We start from the raw sequence: 20903 nt of genomic DNA, 5'->3' as shown, positions 1-20903 counted from the left end.
ACAAAACCCACATGATTATATCATTAGATGCAGAAAAAGTTTTTGATAAAATCCAGCACCCCTCCTTGATAAAAACCCTCGAACATCTAGGCATATGGGGAACATACCTCAAAATAGTAAAAGCCATCTATGAGAAACCCACAGCCAGCATATTCCTAAATGGACATAAATTGGAACCATTTCCCCTGAAAACTAGAACAAGACAAGGATGCCCACTCTCACCCCTCCTGTTCAACATAGTATTGGAAGTCCTGGCTCGAGCAATCAGAGAAGAGAAGGCAATCAGGGGTATCCAAATAGGAAAAGAGAAAGTCAAGTTATCTCTTTTTGCAGATGACATGATCGTGTACCTTGAAAACCCAAGAGAAAATTGTCAGAAACCTCCTTACACTGATAAAGGACTTTGGCAAAGTCTCAGGATATAAAGTAAATGTACAAAAGACAATCAGATTTCTTTACACCAATAATAAACAAACAGAAACTAAAATAAAAAGTACAATTCCATTCACAATAGCCACACAAAAAAATGAAATACCTTGGCATCTTCCTAACCAGAGACGTGAAAGACCTTTACAATGAAAACTACAAAACACTGCTCAAAGAAATCAAAGATGACACAAACAAGTGGCAAAATATCCCATGTTCATGGATTGGAAGAATCAGCATTGTGAAGATGTCCATCTTACCTAAGGCAATCTACAGATTTAATGCAATACCCATCAAATTACCAGCAACATTCTTCTCAGACCTAGAAAAAACAACACAGGAATTCATATGGAAACACAAACGACCAAGAATAGCCAGAACAATCCTCAGCAAAAAAAAACAAAAAAAAACAAAGCAAGTGGTATCACATTACCAGACTTTAAACTTTACTATAAAGCTACAATCATCAAAACACCTTGGTATTGGTACAGGAACAGGCATATAGACCAATGGAATAGAATTGAGATTCCAGAAGCTAAACCTCAATTTCTCAACCAACTCATCTTTGACAAAGCCTCCACCACCTACTACTGGGGAGAGGAGAACCTATTCAGTAAATGGTGCTGGGAAAACTGGCTGACCACATGCAGAAGACTCAAACAAGAGCCCATCTGTCTCCATACACAAAAATTAACTCTAAATGGATCAGAGACCTAAATGAAAAACCTCAAAACATAAGAACCTTAGAAAATGCAGGACATACCCTTATGAAAATTGGAACTGGTATCCAATTCCTGAACAAAACCCGGAACCTACAGGCCATAAGAGATAAGATAGACAAGTGGGACCTCATTAAACTGGTAATCTTCTGCAAAGCCAGAGAAACCATCAAGAGAGCAGGGAAACAGCCCACAGACAGGGAAAAAGTAATTGCCAACTCCAGGTCCAATAAAGGCTTAACATTTTGGATCTACAAGGAACTCAAACGTGCTGAGAGGAAAAAAACAAACAACCCCATTATAAAGTGGGCAAAAGATATGAACAGACACTTCTCAAAGGAAGACATCCAAGCAGCCAACAGACACATGAAGAAATGTTCAACCTCACTAATCATCAAGGAACTGCAAATCAAAACCACACTGAGATATCACCTAACTCCAGTCAGAATGGCCATCATCAATAATTCAAAAAATAATAGTTGCTGGAGAGGGTGTGGGGAAAAGGGAACACTCCTGCATTGTTGGTGGGAATGCAAACTAGTGCAACTTCTGTGGAAGGCAGTGTGATGATTCCTAAAAACTCTAAATATCGACCTCCCAAATGACCCTGCAATTCCCCTACTGGGAATATACCCTGAAGAACTCAAATCACTCTGTAAAAAAGATACCTGCACATGAACGTTTATCGCAGCATTGTTCACGAAGCAAGAACCTGGAAACAACCATGCTGTCCATCAAAAAAGGACTGGATTAAAAAAATGTGGTACATATACACAATGTAGTAACACAGCCATAAAAAAAATAAAATCATGAATTTTGCAGCAACCTGGATGGAGCTAGAGTCTATAATACTGAGTGATCTCTCACAGAAACAAAAATCTGAGTATAACATTTTCTCACTCATATAGTGGACCTTGATCACCTACCATAATACTTAAAAAAAAAAAAGGACTGACAGTGGAGGGAAACTATGGTGGGGGTATGGAGGGGAAGGGAGGTGGGACTAACTGTAGTCAATATCTATCTGGGGATGGGAGACACCCCTTATTAACAAGGGTACCTGAACGATGCACATTTGTATACCTAACCCTTGACTGTACCCCACAAGTTTATAATAAAAAATATGTTTACTAAAAAAAAAAAAAAAAGAAAAAAAAAAGAAAAGGATTGTCAGTAGTAGGAAATTGCCAGGGGAGGGGCCGGAATTGGCATGGCAGTAGTGAGATTCTGCTGGGGGTGGGGGCACACTTCATTCACAAGGGTACCTGCATAATGAACTCTTATATGCTGAACCCTGAATTATACCCCACATGTTTAAAATAAAAACTTTTTTAAAAAAGAAAACAAAAGTCATTTTGCCCTTCCACGTGGCAGAGCAGAAGTTTCCCCAAAATATATATTATTAATAAAAGTAGTTTTTTAAAAGCATCTACTATAAGCCATGCACTGTTTTAAGCCTCTACTAGCAGTACTGTATTTAATTACCATAATAACTCTAAAAGAAAGTTACTACCAACATTCCCATTTTATATAAGAAGAAAGAGAGGCACAGAGATGTTGAGTAAGAGGCATTCATACTGGTTCAGTCTCTAACTGTTCATAAGAAGTTACTAACTAAATTTTCTTTCTCTATGACTATTCATAGAGCACCATGTACTCTGGGAATATAGTGCTGATCAAACAGACATGGTCCCTGCACTGCTGGAAGTCAAGGATGGTCAGAACCTGTGGTTCTTTCTAGGCAATTCTTGCATATCAGTTTTTTGTTTTGTTTTGGGCAAAGGAATAAACCTCAAACTCTCTGCTTAATTCTTCTTAAAAGTTCAGTTGGGAGAAACTAGGTTTCTGGAAAATTTCTAAGGACTGTATTATATACAGTCCATCTTCCTTCCAAGTTTCCAAACCATCCTGGTTGTCATTCTTGACTCCAACTTCTGCCATTCTTAACATATCTGTCAATCATCCAGTCCTGATAACTCTAAACTTCTCTTAAATTGACTCACTCCTCTCTATAGCTATTGCCACCACCATCTGTTGTCCACAGTTCTGCTTCCTCTGACTTGTCCCTTGTCATCTCCCTTGTCACCCTGCAGCCCACTGTCCTTCCAACACCTACGTGTCAAGTGGGCAGTTGAATATAGGAGTCCAGTACTCAGAGGGACAACCTGGTAGGAGAGGAGGAGCTGGAAAATAAATTTCAGAAAGAGGATTACTAACGTAGGAGGAAATCACTTTCTCCTACGTTAGTAATCCTCTTCTAATGGTATTGCCCCATTAGAAGGTAAGTGGCTTTAAAGAAGAAAGTAGTTAGAGGTTAAGGTGAAATACAAAACAGTCCATTAAATTTGGCAGCACAGAGATCATGGGTGTCTTTCAGAGCAGTTTCAATGGAGTCCTGTGGGTAGAAGCAAATTGGAGTAAACAGATGTGGAGAATTTTGTTTTACTGAATGTGAAAGGAAAATTGAATAGCAGCTGTAGGGAAATATTGAGTAAGGGAGTTGATTTTTTTTTTTGTCTGCTTGTGTTTGATTTTACTTTAGGAAATTTTATGGCATGTTTATGCATTGATGGGAAAGATCCAATAGAGACAGATTTAAAATACGGCAAAGGAAGCTGGGGCCCTTGAGGTATTGGGGATCAGCATCCAGAGCCTCAGAAGGGAGATGCGCATTTGTTAAAGAAGTTCTGTTACCCTGACTGAAATAGGAGGAACAGTGAAGAGAAAGATAGAGAACAGAAACTTACAGATTTGGTGAGAGGAAGATGCATATGTTTTTATCTTATGGTTTCTATTTTTTAATCATAAAAACATTTCTAAAATGTTTAATATTTGAAGGAGACTAAAAGAAGGCATAAAATACTCATTTTGAGACTGAAGAAGCTAATATACTAGGGAAACAGAAGAGGAGTGTTGAGTATTATGTTCAGGTTTTTATTATGACTTTAAAGTGAAATTGGTCAGCCAGATAGTGTGCATGTATTTCTCTCAGTAATATTCAGTTCTTCAAATGTGGTTATGAATAAACTGGACTCAGCCAGGCTTGGTTCCATTCCAAGCAAGAGTGATGGAAGAGAAAGGAGTCAAGGAAGAAAGGAGATTTTCAAGGAGCTGATTGTGATGATAAGCCATATGATCTAAATGAATAAGAAGGAAAATTAAAAGAGGGGCTAACTGGTAGGTAATGAGAAAGTGCTGGATGGTTTGGGGATATCAGGAAGCTAATGACTTGTTTCAGTGAACTGGAGCTGATAGAGGAGGTGTTGGTCAAGATGGAGTTTTCTGAAGCAGATTTCAGAGGTGGTACTAATTGCAGTGGTTACAAGGTAGTTTGTGATAGTAACTCTAGCTGGCTGCAATGAAGTGAAGAGAAAAGCAACGGGACACGAGAAGACCAAGGAGCCCAAAATCCAGGGTTTAAATGTTCTCTCATTATGCACACAACTCAATGATTTCTAGCTAGTCCATCTTTCCAATAAGTCTGTTATTCTTTGCAGGGGAATTTGTCTTGTCACTGCTTCTTCCCTGATGCCTAACACAGTACCTGACCCATATAAATTTGTCTTGCCACTACTTCTTCCCCAATGCCCAGCACAGTACCTGACTCATACAAATACTCAATAAATATTTATGGAATGAACAAATAACTCCATTCTTTGAAAAATCTGCAAGATATTCCTAAATTGAAAACTGCACAGTGTGACTACCTTCTCTTGACTCTATATGGACCACTTTTTGTGAGTTGCCTTGTGGGTAATGACATTTACTGCTGCTATGGATGCTGTAAGACATTCTCTCGTTAAAGTCTCTTTGGTATTTAATATATGAGGTTGCTAAGGAAGTAGTTCACTCCCTTACACACTATTTCCTTCATTAGGACCCACAAGGGAAATTTTTCTAGGGTTTCATTGCTAGGAAGACCTGTGATTCTCCTAAGTGATCTGACACTTTTTTTGTGACTCTCATAAGTAAATATGTTTTCCTCTTTGCTTGGCTTAGAAGATCCAGATTTGTGTAACCAGCTCAATTTTATAAAACATGCAAAAAAAATCTATTTCTTAGGAATAATTCTACTTTTTGCTTTATCGGATTGTCTTTTCTGATTTTCTCATCTTGGTAATTAATTTCTTTTCATGTTTCTTTTTCTATTCTGCAAACTCTTTAAAAAATTTAATGCTAAACTATGTTTCTGAGGTTCAGCTGGGTGAGCTTTTTCTCTTGCCCACTTTAGCTGATGCAAGCTTCATGTGAACATGTGAAAAACAAGCTTGTTATTTTATAAATTATAATAGTAAGGATTCAGATTATGGCCTTCTATAAACAATATATGTGTCTAACTATTTATTTAGCTAAGCTTTTTGAACTAAGCTTAGAATTTCTACAATAATAATGTTAAACACGTCACCCATTTTGGATTTAATACTAGGCACAAAATTACTTACAGAAGTAAGGCATTTCTGAGCATTTATCAATTAAGTCAAAGGCTTCTACCTGAGCCTTCATTAATTCAATCAAGAAACCTTATGAATTTTTGAGCATATATTTGCTTAGCCAAATAATTTAAGAAGTGTAAAAAGAATCAAATTACAAGTAAGGACTCTGGACACCTTATAAGAAATGCAAATGCACTAACAAAGCAGAGATCAAGATGACAAATATGAACAGAGGACGCTGCAGACAGAGAGGAATTAATGTAAATGGGAAGACAGGTGAAACTCAATAGGACTATCCACATGGGAATACCAGACTCAAAAATCCACACGGTGTAAGGGAAATACAAGGCAAGAACAGAGGAAACATGTTGTAGCTGTGCGAGAGTCATTAAATACATTGAATAAGCACATTGAATATTGTCTTTATGGGAAAATTGATTCCAGAGCCCTGCAAGAGTTGTTTTCAGCAAACACAAATGCAAAGCCTGCAAGGACAGAGAATGATACGCGAGCATAGCTCAGCGATAGTCCTCCCACCAGTGGGATGACCAAACCACAGTTTATCATTTGGTCAGGGACAACTGCATGCTTCTTTCCTCAAAGTTTGATCACTCGATTCACTTAGTGTTGTATATGAGATGAATGAGATTGTCAATTGTACTTGTCATGAGATATATACATAAAATGCATTAAAACCTTCTAAGTTTTAGAATCTTCTAGAATGGTGTAAGTTTTGTTGGTACAGATAGTTTTACATATTTTTATAAGCTACCTCAAATCCTTTCTTGGGAGAAGTTGGACTATTCATTAAATACTATGTAAAATAAAACTATATGAAGTTACATTTTCACTATTAGATGTTTTAAAAATGACTTTAGTAATGGAATATTTATTATTAGTATTCTTGGAACTACTAGCTATCAGACATTGTATATTTCTAATATGCTAAGAAATATGCTAATGATTTTTGTGCATTATTTATTTAATCTTTATAGTAATACTATAATAGGTGAAACTATTCCTTTTCAAGAAATATTTATTGACTTTGTAATATGTGCTGGTCACTTTTTTTATAATGAGTGAGACAAAGAGCTTGCTTTCTTGATGCTTTTTGTTTGTTTGTTTTTGACCTCTGAACTTTTAATTGGCCTCCTGCTTCCCCAAAGGGTACCCAGCTCCTGCTGCCTCAATGCCTCAAGTTTTGGTGTCATTGGTCTCAGACATCAATTTGCCATCCACTATACTGCAGATAGTGGTCTTTTGGATGGTCTGAACGGAGCTGTTGGCGTCCAGGGCATCATCGAGACTGAACTCCTCCCTGTCCTCCAGGAGGCGATGTTAAGTGACGATCCCAGGCTTCAACTTGACCTTGATGTTCAGCAGGGCCTCCTCCTCCTGGGCCTCGCGTTGGCCCCCTGCCTGGGTCTGTGCCAGCTCAGACTCCAGGTACAACCAGGCCCTGATGGGCTGCTCCATCTGCTTGGCATAGTGAGCCTCCACCTCCCTCAGGCTGTTCTCCAAGTTGGCCTTCAGGTTTCTCATGGAGTCCAGATCTCTCTCCAAGGACTGCGCTGTACTTTTCAACTCTGTGAGCATCAACTTGGCAGCTCTGCTTTTAGTGGACTGCATGTTGACCTCTGTGGTGCTCTCCTCGATCTGCTGGGACCAGTATTTATCCAGCTCCTCTCGGTTCTTCTGAGTCAGTTTGTCAAATGGGCCCGGATGTCCGTCCTGATCTTGCTGAAGTCCTGAGATTTGGGGGCATCTACCTCCACGGTCAATCCAGAGCTGGCAATCTGGGCTTGTAGGCCTTTTACTTCCTCCTCGCAATTCTTCTTCATGAAGACCAGCTTCTCCCTGAGAGCCTTGATCTCTGTCTCCCGCTGCAGCCGAGTGACCCTGGTGTCACCAATGACCCTGCAGAAGACATTGATGTTGCTCTCTACAGAGTAGGGCATGGCCAGCTCTGTCTTATACTTGACTCTAAAGTCGTCTGCAGCAAGATAGGCATTGTCAATCTGCAGAACGATGTGGACATTGTCCACAGAAATTGTAAAGATCTGAGTCCCTCAGGTCCTTGATGGTCTTGAAGTAATGTTCCCAGTGTCTGACGTGGGGTCCCTTCTTCTCCAGGTGTTCCCAGATTTTGTTCTCTAGCTTCTGATTCTCAGTCTCCAGGCTCCTCACCCTCTCCAGGTAGGAAGCCAGGTGGTCATTTAGCTCTTTCATGATCTGCTTCTTGCTCTGGCTGCCCCCCAGACTCCTGACCATCTCAGCAGCCAGTACCCCAGATCTCCAGCTGCCCTGGAAGCTGGTGGCGTGGGATACAGAGATCTGGGAACCCAAGTCGCCGGCACCTGCATAGACGCTGGCCATACTGCTGGTGGGCCGCAGGCTGGGTGGCTGGATGGAGCCCAGGAACCAGTAGTTGGAGGAGAAGGTGGTGGAGCAAGTGGAGAAGTGAATGGTGCCTGCAGAGGAGAGCGAGACAGCAGGTCTTACATTCTGTTCTTGACACTTTCTTACTAATGAAGAATAATAAACAAATACTTTTACAAAATATTGGTAGTAATAAATACCAGAAGTGTTAAGCTAGACAAGAAGATGATGGATAGTGATAGGGTGCACCATTTTAGACAGGGTGGTCAGGGAATTACTCTCTGACATTTGTGAAGAGACTTGTATAACAGTATGAGAGAGTGAGACATTTTATAAAATAGGTAAAAAAAACCCTGAAGGCTAAGTAACTTGCCAAGGGTTGCACAAACAGAAAATGGCAGAGCTGTAATCCAAGCTCAGAAGTGTCAAACTCTAGAATTTTCACTTTCATACTTACTACCTCAAAGTTCTGGGGTAATTCCACTGCAGGCCTAAAGGGCAGTTTGGAATGCAGGATCCCAAATCCTGGAATTCCAACTCCCAAGTCAGGGAACACACAAAGGCTCAGGAGTGGTCTCACTATGGCTACCGCAGTATGACTAGGATGAATTTTCATGGCAAATTGATAAAAACATCTTTGATGAGATTGGGTTTGAAAAACAGCTGGAAATCTATTTTGCTGAGTGAAAATAGTGGGAGAGGAGTGTCTCTGGGAGCTGTGTTGTGCAGATAAGAATTTCTAAAGCATTACTTGATGACAAACCAGCAGAATGCTCTCATTGTTTGAGCATAATTCACAGTGTGTCCTTAGCCTGAGTCCTGCATGGAAAAGTTAACAAAAGTGGAAACACGTTTCTCCCTTTGATCTCCTCTCCACTCATGCATTAGTTGCTGCTGGGAGGGAAAGCAAAGACCCTTCACATCTACCAGTCCACCTTTGTTCTACAAGAATTTCTGTAACCTTCCTTTCTCTTCATCAATACCCTGAGTACGGATGGCGGGTAGTAGCTGGCTGGTCCCATGGCAATGTGTGGTGTATGGACTGGGTTTAATCATTTTTCCCTGGTCCAGGGATGAGAACTGCTCATGGGTACTTGTTTGTAAGAAAAGAAGATCATGCTATTGAGAAGAACCTGGTTCTGAGATAAGTGCCAGAAGAACCTCAGACCTTAGAGGCACAAAATGACAGTCTTCAAATTGATGTAGATTTGAGTAAATCTATGAAGTTTTTAGAGATGTCACTGATGCACTCAAAAGAATTGTAACCTGTTTATTTACTTTCTTGTTTGCAAGTTTATTGAGTACTTATTAAACATCTGTAATATGCACCACATAATTCTTAACCTAAAGATACAGATACCACGTGGTCTCATGGGAGAGAGAGACATGAACAAGATTATTGCACTCAGTGTTATAAGCATTGTAGAAGAGACATAAACAGGGTGATGTAGGGAAAACGGAGACTGATTCTTGGTTAATTTTAAAAGGCTTCACAAGCCTGGGTGTGGTGGCTACTCAGGAGACTGAGGCAGAAGGATCACCTGAATGGGGGAGGTCGAGGCTGCTGTGAGTCACGATCGTCGTGATCATGCCATTGTACTCCAGCTTAGGTGACAGAGTGAGACCCCCCGAAAAGTAAATAAATGAAAAATAAACTAGAGTTTTAAAAAACAGAATATGATTTAGGAGTGATGATCAAATGGAAATCTGAGGATTTTGGATTTTCGTTGAATAAATTCATATTGTTTATCAACATAAATATTTTGTTTCAAAGCTGTGCTTATATGTGGAATGACAGACAATGTTGTAAGGACTTGAGATTCTTCCGGTCATAAAAAGTTGGGTCTGTGGAAAGTTTACTGCGTAGCATGAAGATGACTGCTGTGTACACTCACCCACACCACACAGAAGAGTCGAAGCAGGAACAACTCTTCTGACTGACTGTTTGGCAATGCACATCGAACAACCTATGAACTCTGAACGCCTTTGACCTTAAATTTCTGTTTAAAAGATTTGTCCTAAGGGAATGGCCAGAAATATATCTAGAGTATATTCACTCATTGTAGTATTGTTAATAATGTAAAAAAAACTGGAGTTAACCTACATTTTCTAATAAAATAATCATGGTATGACAGAGTACTCTGTAGATGTTAAAATGATTAAATAGAAGTTTATTTATTTGAACGTATATTTCCCAATAAAAAGTAGGTTAGAAAATAATATGTACAATGACCCTATTCTTGTAAAAATTAGATATATAGTCTATTTTATGTGTACATGAATAAAGTCTGGACAAATATATACCAAGATATTAATGGTGGTTATTACCCGGTGATAGGTATTAAAGTTTCCATTATTGGCCCATCTATATAATTTCCAGGGATTTTTTCATTTACCAATAAACATTTATTACTGGGTTACTTGCACAATATAAAGTTATACATCACTTCTCCGTGTGTGTGCAGACTGGATACCTGCTTGTTCACCACACCTATTTATGATTCTTCCATTCTTCCATTCAGGACCATTTGCCCAACAACTAAGGAGGAAAAGAAAGAGATAATGTTTGGGGACCATATATTACCACTAGAAAACTTCTGCCTCCTGTAGACTGTGTCTGTGATGGGAAGGATAAGCCTGGCTTATCTTCACTCCATTTTGGAAAACACATCTTTAGATTAAACACAACTGGCCAACTTCCAGAATTTCCATTTCCTTAGTAACTGAGTGGTATAATAAATTGGATAAAAGCATCTGCTGCTTTTCAGATCATCTATGCTGTGCAAAAGTTTTACCCGGACGCCTGGATTCCTTTTCAAAATGTGTAATTTTCATACTTCGTGCACACAGATGGAAATCATCTGGGGTAAACCAGTTCTCAGTGGGAGCTGCTTTTCTGGTTTGGCCTACTATTTTGACTCTGTTGTTCAAGTGGGGAATCACCCAAACTTTGTGTCTATTTCTAACACTTGTAGGAAAGGTTCTGCAACTTGAGTTTATGAAGGTGACAACCGCTATGGAGAAGGAATGGGAACACCATTTACTGCTTGTATAGACTTTATGTATAGACTTCAAACTGGAAAGGAAAGATGTAGACTTTATGTATAGACTTTATGTATAGACTCCAAACTGGAAAGGAAAGATGTGGCAGATTCAGCCCTTTCCTCTTTTCCCCTCCTCAATAAGTAACTTTGAGATCACCTTTTACCAGACTAATTGTGGTCCTAACGGGTCTTTTTTCTGCATGTCTGTTGTTGCTCTTATCTGAAGAGTTCTGATCTGCTCTGGGATATCTGCATCCTGCTTATGTCTTTATTATAGTCTTCACTTATGGAAAAATAAATGTTTGCGACATTACTTCATGTGTGCATTTCGCTGTTTTTCCTCCTTCTTCCCTGTTTCAGATGGGAAACAGTGCTGTTTATGTTTTTGCAGGGCAGAGAGGAAAAGCTATCTAAAGTCAAAGTCCTTCAGTGCTTTATAAAATACTGAGTTCATCAGACAGCTGGTGTTGGGTGGGAGAGCAGTAAGGAGAGTGCCCCCAGGAGGACAGGTGAAAGCAGGGGAGTCTCAGACACTTAGCAGGGCTTGAAGGCCCAGCAGTCTGGAGGGCAGCTGAGCTGCATGCCCTGCTCCCCAGCAGTGTCCTGGCTGGGTCTTTCTAAAGGCTACAGTTGCTGAGCATGTAGGCAAGATGGGCATAGGCTTTCTGCCTTGGGAAAGTCAGACTTCAAAAGATCATGTTAACCCTTGAAATGTTAAACTTGAAGATGTTAGGAGAAGCCATTATAAAAATGAGAACCTGCTTCTACTTTTAGGGTTCTTTGTAAATCTTTGAGATGCTGAAGGGGAAAGAGGCTAGAATAAAGTTTGAGAGGCAACGTATCCCATGAGATCTGAGGTAGATTTAAGTTGATGAAAAGAAAACGATATTTCTGCTCTGATGTCAACGGCTGTGAGTTTATCAGATTCATTCTTTAGAAGACTTTATTTCTCTTCAATATTCTTCCAATGTGCTGCCTGTGGTCATATAGATTCTGCATTTTGTGGTTCTAAAAAGAGATTGATTGGACAGCTGCCTTCCCTCTGTGAGGATTAGTAATTTGGGGGCCAAAAGCTGAAATTTTAAGGGCTGTGATTATTGATAGGGTTTGTAACTCCTTTGTGTGGGAAAAGACACACTCAAGTTGAAGTTAAGAATAGATAATCCATTTTTGTAATATCATGAGATTTCCTATATCACATGATTAAACATAAACTCTGCCCTCCGTAGCAACACCAGCTATAATTTTTTTCTCTATTCTTAGGAGCAGGCAATCCATTTTTAGTTGCATTATGAAAATGTACGACATTGATTATTCCTTGGTTTATGTCATGACCTCCATAGTTGTGATATAATGTCATTGTGTCCAAATCACTCTAAGTTTGGGTCTCTAATAGTTGTTGCTCATGCTGGAAATGGGGCAATGAATGCAGGCTGGAACCATAAGACACAACATGAAAATGAACATAGACTACAAACTATGTTTGAGAAAAAAAGGCAGAAACCCTGACCTCAGGTTTCTGACAACTCAGTGGAAAAACTAGAACATGGTCAACAGCAACCATAACACATGTTGACCTTAAAATAAGGTAGTAATTAATAAGGAATAGACTTGAGTTACAAGGTGTTATGAGTGTTTAAAGAAGGGAGAGTTTAGTACTGGATGGAATATTTGTGGGACAGTTATTTAAATATTGTGGGATATATATTTAAATAATGGGTAGCATTTGGGTAGGCAGAAGGAGAAAAGGTAATCAATATATCTATATTTGATGAAGTATTGAAACTAAAGCCAGAGGGATGGTTCTTAAGGTATCCCATGGGTGATATAATCCAATCATATTTTTCCATCATATCTTAAGCCTATGTTTGAGGTAGTTTGAACAAGGTAAAATTGTGTGCCATTTCTTTATAAAAGAATTTTAATCCTATTTTCTTTTCATTTCTTTTAACTGAAGATTTAACTGAGCCAGTGATGTAAGTTTAGGCATTTCTCAGGGATGACTAGGGGACAAGGGAAAGTTTGAGGCCCTCTTTATCCCTTGAAATGAAACAGCACTGATCTTCACTCTTCTGCTTGTGCTTAAGAGCAGTGTCAGTGAGTGGGCAGAGAAGAGGGGCATGTAGAAAAGAGTCAATGTTTCCAGGTAGTTCAGTTACTGGTGGATACCTGCTATAGTTTGAATGCATACAATTCATATTTTGGAACATAAAACCCAAAGTGATAGTAATTAGAGGTGAGGCCTTTAGCTGGTGATTAAGTTCTGAAGGCTCCATCCTCACAAATGGGGTTAGTGCCTTAGAGAAGGACTTGAGAGAACTAACTAGGTCCTTCTACCATGTGGGGAAAGAGCAACAAGGTGCCATCTTGGGAGGAAAGAGCAGCTCTCGTCAGACACCATATTGACCATGCCTTGACCTTGGACTTCCCAGTCTTTAGATTGTGAAGAATAAATTTCTGTTCGTAAAAGTTACCCAGTCTCAGGTATCTTGTTATAGCAGAACAAACAGACTAAAACATCACTAAACATGGGGAGAGCTATAAAGCAGAACAAGGTAGTGAAATATGAGCAACATGGCGATAAATTGAAAATTGCTCTCCATGTGTGGATCAGTCACAAGGCAATGACAAAATAGAGAAGGTCCCAGATGTAACAACAGTGAGTCAGGCTGCTGTGTTACTATCTAGACACAATAGCTAATATTTATTAGGTGCTCATTCACTGCCAAGCTTCTTACAATGCATGATCTTATTTACTCCACGTGAGAGAGGAACAACTGTTATCCCCATTTTACAGATGAGGAAACTTAGAAAAGTTAAGAAAATTGGCCAAGGTTATCTAGTAATTAGTGTAGCATTAAAGGCAGATTCCAGAGCACCAAATCTTAATTCTTATGCCAGGCTGACTGATTTTAGGAGAAAAGAGTAGGGATGTGTCTAAGGAATTCCTTAGTGCTTCCAGTGTTCTGGTGGGTAATGAGGACGTTGTTTAGTTTACTTACACCAGAAGATAATTTAACGAACCATTTTAAAACAAAAATAATGACTGTATTCACAGGATTTTTGTTTTTCATTGCCCCAGATATTTTCTCTTTTATCTTTTCTATCAATGGGATAGTGGCTAGACAGTGGCATTAAAAAAAATCAATAATAAATTAAAATAGCTTTCTGATGGAAAAACTATTGATAGCCTATAAAAGAGCAATGTTCTTATAACTTACCTAGAGTTGACAAAAGAGAGCAAATGAAACAAATTTGCAGCATGTCGAATTTTGCTGGTTTTGTTTCTGAAAAATAAATAAATCAATAAGCACCACTACTACACGATTGTTGGCTGTGTCTCTTGAGTTACAGGGCTGTAATATTTATTCACCAATCAGGAAACATGAGCTTGCATTCCTAAATAAGCCTTTGCTTCTCAGACACACACTTTGATAACTCTTCAGGAGTGACGCTGAAACTATATTTTGTGTTATGATTATTTACAAGTTCACAGTCAATTCTAGACTCCACCTCCAATACTAGAAAGAAAGGATGCTTTTAAGATAACCTTCAAATTTTAATCTCTAAAGAAACTCTGGTCTAAATACATTGGAATTAATGAGGATTTTAACCTTGTGCCTTCCTGGAGTAGGTGTGCACTATTCTCTGGGACCCCAGTGCAAGGGTCTGCTAAGGGGATACCTGACCTTAAAGAAAACTTGCTTATGTTTTGGTGAAAAGTTAATGTGTGCACACAATGCACAATGCAAAAGGCATTAATCACATACACCTCAAAGTAAGGGTCCCTCTAACTCCATCTCCTAACCACAGCAATTACTGTTTCCCTTTTCTTGTGGTTCCAGTTACTTGGAAGGCTGAGGCAGAAGGATCTCCTGAGCCCAGCAGGTCGAGACTGTGGTGGTTGTGAGCGTGCCACGGCACTCCAGCCTGGGCGATAAGAGTGAGACTCCAACTCAAAAAAAAAATGTTATCAAATGAAACTCACCAAATAATATCATACCATTGCACACCCCACCTCCTTCTTTATAACCAGTTCTTTCTTTACCACAACTCTGATCCCTACTCCATTAAGGATAAGATGAGGGAGAAGGTGGGAGTGAGGGATGCTGTGAGGCTCAGGGAAGGGCAAGGATGGTAGGGACTCAAAGATGGATGAGGAGGAGGTTATAGGTGAGAATCAGGATTGCAGGTTGTGCCGATTAATTTTTAAAATCCAATTTTTAAAACTCAAATTGGTTGCTTCATAGAGTCCTGTTTCACGTAAGCAAAGTTTTGGTGACAGCCCTCAGATGGGTCTGGAGCCTGATCAGGATATTTGGTTGCCTCCAGCAATATAGCAGGAGTTCGTGACTAAGCCCTGATGGTGAGTAATCACCGAAGGCATCATGTGTGGTTCAGCTTCCGTCAGCAGTGGGATTGAGCTGCAACTTCACTGTCAGCAGCGTGAATAAGGGGAAGGTAGGAGGCTGTTGTAGAATGAGCTCCTGGACTTCATTGAAGCTCTTCCATGCCCACAGTCCATGAATATCTTTGAAACATTTTTCTCATGTTTGGTCTTACCCATCTCTCCCAAAGTCTACAAAACTTCTAGTGCTGATTCATTGCAATATGATATAGTGAAGAAAATACACATACATATGGTTGTATTTTCCAGTGGGTCAAGAGAGAATGGCAGTACAGGCAGGGGAATAGCATGAGTGAGGACCTGGAGGAGAGGCAGACCCCTGTATATTTGTGTAATAAATAGTAAAAGGGTATGGTGAGCATTTGGGTGAGTGGTGTGAGTGTTTCATTTCTCTAGAGGAAACTTGAGCCTTTATGACATGGAGAACCTTAGACTATTTGAACAAGTAGAAGGATGTGGTCAGAGTTTAGAATGACATCTTTGTTCACAGTGAGGAGAGCGGTTTGGAGACAGAAGTCAAGGTTGTCTGTTTCTACCATAATAGCTTGCTAGGAGCCCTAAAAGTTGCTGCATCAAGAATCCAGGAATATACTTAAAGCAAATTCTTCATCATCTGTCATCAGAGACATAAAGAATTTTAATGGCAGTTGTCTTCTTCTGTGTTGGACTTAGGAACTGTATTTAGCCATTTGGCTGATACTACCTGGGTTTATTACCATCTGTTTGGAGGTGAGAATTCAGGCATTTCAGAATTCTCTGTCATTTCTCAGCTGCTTATGTTTTCTAGATCACTGAGTTAAGAATTTAGTTAATCTCGGCCAGGCTCGATGGCTCAGCCTGTAATCCCGCGCTTTGGGAGGTGAGTGGACTGCCTGAGCCCAAGGGTTCAAGACCTGCCTGGGCAGCGAGACCTCATCTCTACAATAAATCAAAAAATTAACCGGGCGTGGTAGTGCGCGCCTGTAATTCCAGCTACTTGGAAGGCTGAGGCGGAAGCATCGCCGGAACCCAGCAGGTCGAGGCTGCGGTGGCCGGGAGCGGCCACTGCACTCCAGTCTGGGCGACAGAGTGAGACTCCAACTCAAAAAAAAAAAATTTAATCTCTATGTCTAGGCAGGTCAATATTGCCATTTGCAGGTAGATTTGCCATATCCTAAATAGGCTGGAGACATGTGTGTGCAATAATGTAGGTACAACGGCCATGTCAAGGGCCAAGATAAGATTTCCAAGATTGGAGCTTGGCAGCGTAGCTGGCTCACTCCTTCAGACCCGTGCTGTGTGACTCAGCCCCACCTAGCAGGGCACATAAGGGTGGTGGTGAGAACAAGGTGTTTGCTTCCTTCCGAGTGCAGGTGGGTGATACAACCTGATGAGAAGTGATTAGAGAACACGTTCCAGGAGAATTTTAGGAAGTACACCAATTTTTAAAAGGCGAGTGAGAAGTTTGGAGCAGACATCAAGCTGGCAGGCAGCAATCAAATCTTCTGTGACCCTTCCAACTGATGCTTCCCTTTGCTGATCACCTATCCCTTGCCCATACTCATGACAGAGAGAGGTGGGGGAAAGGGTAAACACACTCTCTCCCCTCGAGCAGCGTTCCATTTTAGGGGAAAAAGACCCACCAACCAAGCAATTGCAATATGGTATAGATTAAAATATGTGCTGAATAAGTATAAATAAAGTGATCTGGGATTGAGGATAAAAAGAAATTAAGATTCTTGGGGGAAATGAGAATACATTAGAATGGTGGTAACAACTGAGCTAAGCCTTGGAACATAAATAACTGTAGAGGAAAGAAGAAACTTCCAGACAAAGCAAAGAGAATGGACAAAAGTCTGGTGTCCCAACATGCACGCTGTGACTGGGAATGGTGTGTATTACAGCTAGCAGGGTGTGGAGAGCAGTGTTGTATGAAAAGAGACTGTAAAAGTAAACTGGGGGAAGGGACGGGCCAGAGCCTTCACTGCCAGGCTAAGCAGGTGAGACTTCATTCTGGAGGCTATGGGGGCCCGTGGCAGGGTTTGAGAAGAAGATTGTGTGGCATGTGAACCAGGGGACCAGAGGTGGGGCAATGAGGGCCACTGGTGCAGAGCAATGTCACATTTATTTTCTTGATTTTAGCTAAAAATAGCTAATGTTTATTGTCCCTTTGTTCTAAGATCTTTCTGTTGTTTAACATTCACAGTACTCCTTTTTTTCTGTTTGTCTTTTTCTTTTTTTATTTTAGAATCATGAGGATTCGTTACATACATGTATTGTGTGAAGGCAAGGTTTGGGTTTCTGATGAACCCATTCCCCACCCCCATCCACCCCCGCTGCAGTGGTGAGCAGGGTACCTACCTAATGAGTGATTTTGTGTCCTTATCTTCCCTCCTTCCCTCCCTCGCTCCCTCCCTCCCTCTCTTCTTTAGCAGTACTCGGTGTCTGTTATTCCCATCCTTGTGCCCATACATGCCCATCACGACAATCCTCTATGGTAGGAAGATAGAAAATAACCAGTCCAAGTTCACACAGCTAAAAAGGATAGAACCAGAAGTCATACCTAGACACTTGGCTCCGGAAACACTTGTACCCTCAGTAATTCAGTCCTCAGCCTGACAGGAGTTTGATGAATTAACAAACACTTGAATAAATGGAGCCATCTTGAGTTTAGGCAGCATGGTCAGGAAGGGGACAACTCAAATGTGACAATTATACCTGAGACCAACATATTCAACGTGAATTGGCTTTCAAAAAAGGAGAAATAGGCTGGTGTCAGAAGTCTGAGGGGTGCACAGTCTCTGCTCTTTGAGGCCATGACATCTGCATGATGGATAAGAACAGGGAAATAGGACTGGGATCCACTAAGATCCTTGGGCCATGTCTATAAGTCCGTAACTCCAAATGTAGATTGCAGTTAGTGGAATAGTGCCCCACTCCCCATATTCATGTCCATCTAGAAGCTCATAATGTGACCTTATTTGGAGATGGGGGTCTTTGCAGATGTAATTAGTTAAGTTAAGGTCTTACAGGATTAGTGTTGGTCCTAAGTCAAATGACTGATGTCTTTATAGGAAGAAGTGAGGACACACAGACCATATTAGTCAGGCTTCTCCAGAGAAACAGAACCAGCAAGAAGTATGTGTATATAAAGATTGACTTTAAGAAATTGACTCATGCAATTATGGAAGCTGGCAAGCCCCAAATTTGCAGGGTGGGTGCCAGGAGGCTGGAGACCTGCAGAAGGGAAGAGTCCATGTTGCAGGTCAAGTCAAAAGATGGCTTTCTGGAAAAATTCCTTCTTCCCTAGGGAGGTCAGTCCTTTTAGTCTATTCAGGCATTCAACTGATTAGATAAGGCCCACCCACATGATGGAGAGTGATCTTCTTACTCAGAGTCCACCAATATAAATGTACATCTAATCCAAAACACCCTCACAAGAGCTTCTAGGATAATATTTGACTAAATATCTGGGCAATGTGACCCAGCCAAGGTGACACAAAAAATTAACCATTGCAGAGACCCAGGCATGCAGAGATGTGAAGACAGAGGCAGAGATCAAAGTAATGTGCCTATAGCCAAGGAAGGCCAAATATTTTGAGTCATCAGCTTTATGATAATTTGTTATTGTAGCCTTGGGAAATAAAGATTTAGATAAACCCAGAAATGGTACAGCCACATTTGCAAGTAGAAATCAGTACTTGATATGCCACTGAGGTTAGGTTGAGATGTTCACAATGCCAGATACAAAGCAGACCTTTGTGTGGGCACTGAGGAAGATGAGAGAAGAAGAAAGGCTTGTATTTAGGGCTTCCAGGGGCCACCACACAAAATTTAGTTGATGAATAATTATTCACATAACAGAGCACCATTCAGCTATGAGAATGAAAGATCGACAACTACATTCAATAATGTAGATATATCTCCTAAGTAAAATGTTGAGTGAAAGGAACCAGGTGGACAAGAGTCACTCTTGAATGTAACATTGTAATTAATGATAGGTGAAACAGGGTGCAGAGTAGTATGGGTATTCTGTACTATTGGAATTTTGCTAATTCTAAAACTATTCAAAAATTTTAAAATGTACTTAAATGTAAAGCAAGCCATACTGTTTGTCAATACCATTCATATCAAATACAAAGACAGACAAAATTTTTCTATGCTATTAGAAGTCAGAATAGTTACCCTGGGAGGAATGGTGTCTGGAAGGGTACATGAGGGAGACTTTGGAGGTGGTGGCAATGTTCTGTGTCTCAGTCTCTGTGCAAGTTACATGGATGTGTCCCATTATGCAAATATACTGGGATGAACACTTATGTGTCCTTTTTTTGGGGTACATATATTTTATTTCATTAAAAAGTTAAAAGCTAGTCTGACATTCAGTCCCACTCAGACAAAGTAAGTCATAATTTTGGGTAGTGGCCCTGGGCTTTTTTTTCCACAAAAACACTCTAGATTATTCCAGTGTGTAGCAGTGATTGAGAGCCACGGTAATTTGTCCTGTAGGAACTGAGAAGAGCTAGAAATCAGTGGAGGCTGGAGCTGTGAGTTCACACATTCTTTCACAAAAGGAGAGACATGTGTGGATCCTGAAAGACTGGGGGGATTGATGAGACCAGCAGGGCTCCACAATAAATGAGCATTTTCAGCCCAGGAGACATTGAATTTCCAATTCTCATTTTCTGGTGGTGGCTATATTTTGCCTGGAAACTTGATTTCCCATCTTAACTGCTCTTGTCATATGTTGGTCCCTTAGGGTCAAGAGCTGTGAACAAAGTCTCACCAGGCTTCAAACAAACAAAGAGAATTAAAAAGCAATGAGTATTATGCACCCTAAACACTATGTTTTATCTAATTTGTTCACTTCCTTTGCTTCTCCTCAAGTTTCTGGAAGTCTTCGAGAAAGCATGAATGAAATAAAACACTGGAAAAACAAGCCCAGGCATTTATATCTGATCACAGAAGCACTCTCTGTGATCCACTCCTAACACATGTGTGCATTCAAGTTGTGATCAATACAATACAATACATTTAAGTAGTGACTGACTCTTAACACAATACATTTAAGTGTGTACATTTAAGTAGAGATCAATACAATGCAATACATTTAAGTAGTGACCGACTCCTAACATACAGTACATTTAAGTGTGTACATTCAAGGGGTGATCAATACAATGTAATCTATTTAAGTAGTTTTCAACTCCTAACACAATGCATTTAAGTGTGTAAAGTTGGGGAAAGAAGGCTTCTTAGGGACAAGGATTAATGAATTCCAGGCTTATGAATGGAACACATTCTGTATGTTTTGCTACTTATGATTTGTTGTTAGTCCAGACAGTCCAGTTGACTCACAAGGGAGAGGGGAGCCATAGAATCTCCACTAAGAGCATTGTGAATTTATAGTTGGTATTTTCTTTCTGACAGCTATTACTTTCTTTGTCTCATTCTGGGTTACAACAATAGCAGCCAACCTTTACTGAGTGGTTGTATCATGACAGACACTTTGCCAAGCCCT

The sequence above is a fragment of the Carlito syrichta genome, unplaced genomic scaffold (assembly GCF_000164805.1).
Source record: "Carlito syrichta isolate Samal-C Ts95f unplaced genomic scaffold, Tarsius_syrichta-2.0.1 Scaffold305660, whole genome shotgun sequence".
NCBI lineage: Eukaryota > Metazoa > Chordata > Mammalia > Primates > Tarsiidae > Carlito > Carlito syrichta.
Note: the sequence above shows the minus strand (reverse complement) of the source record.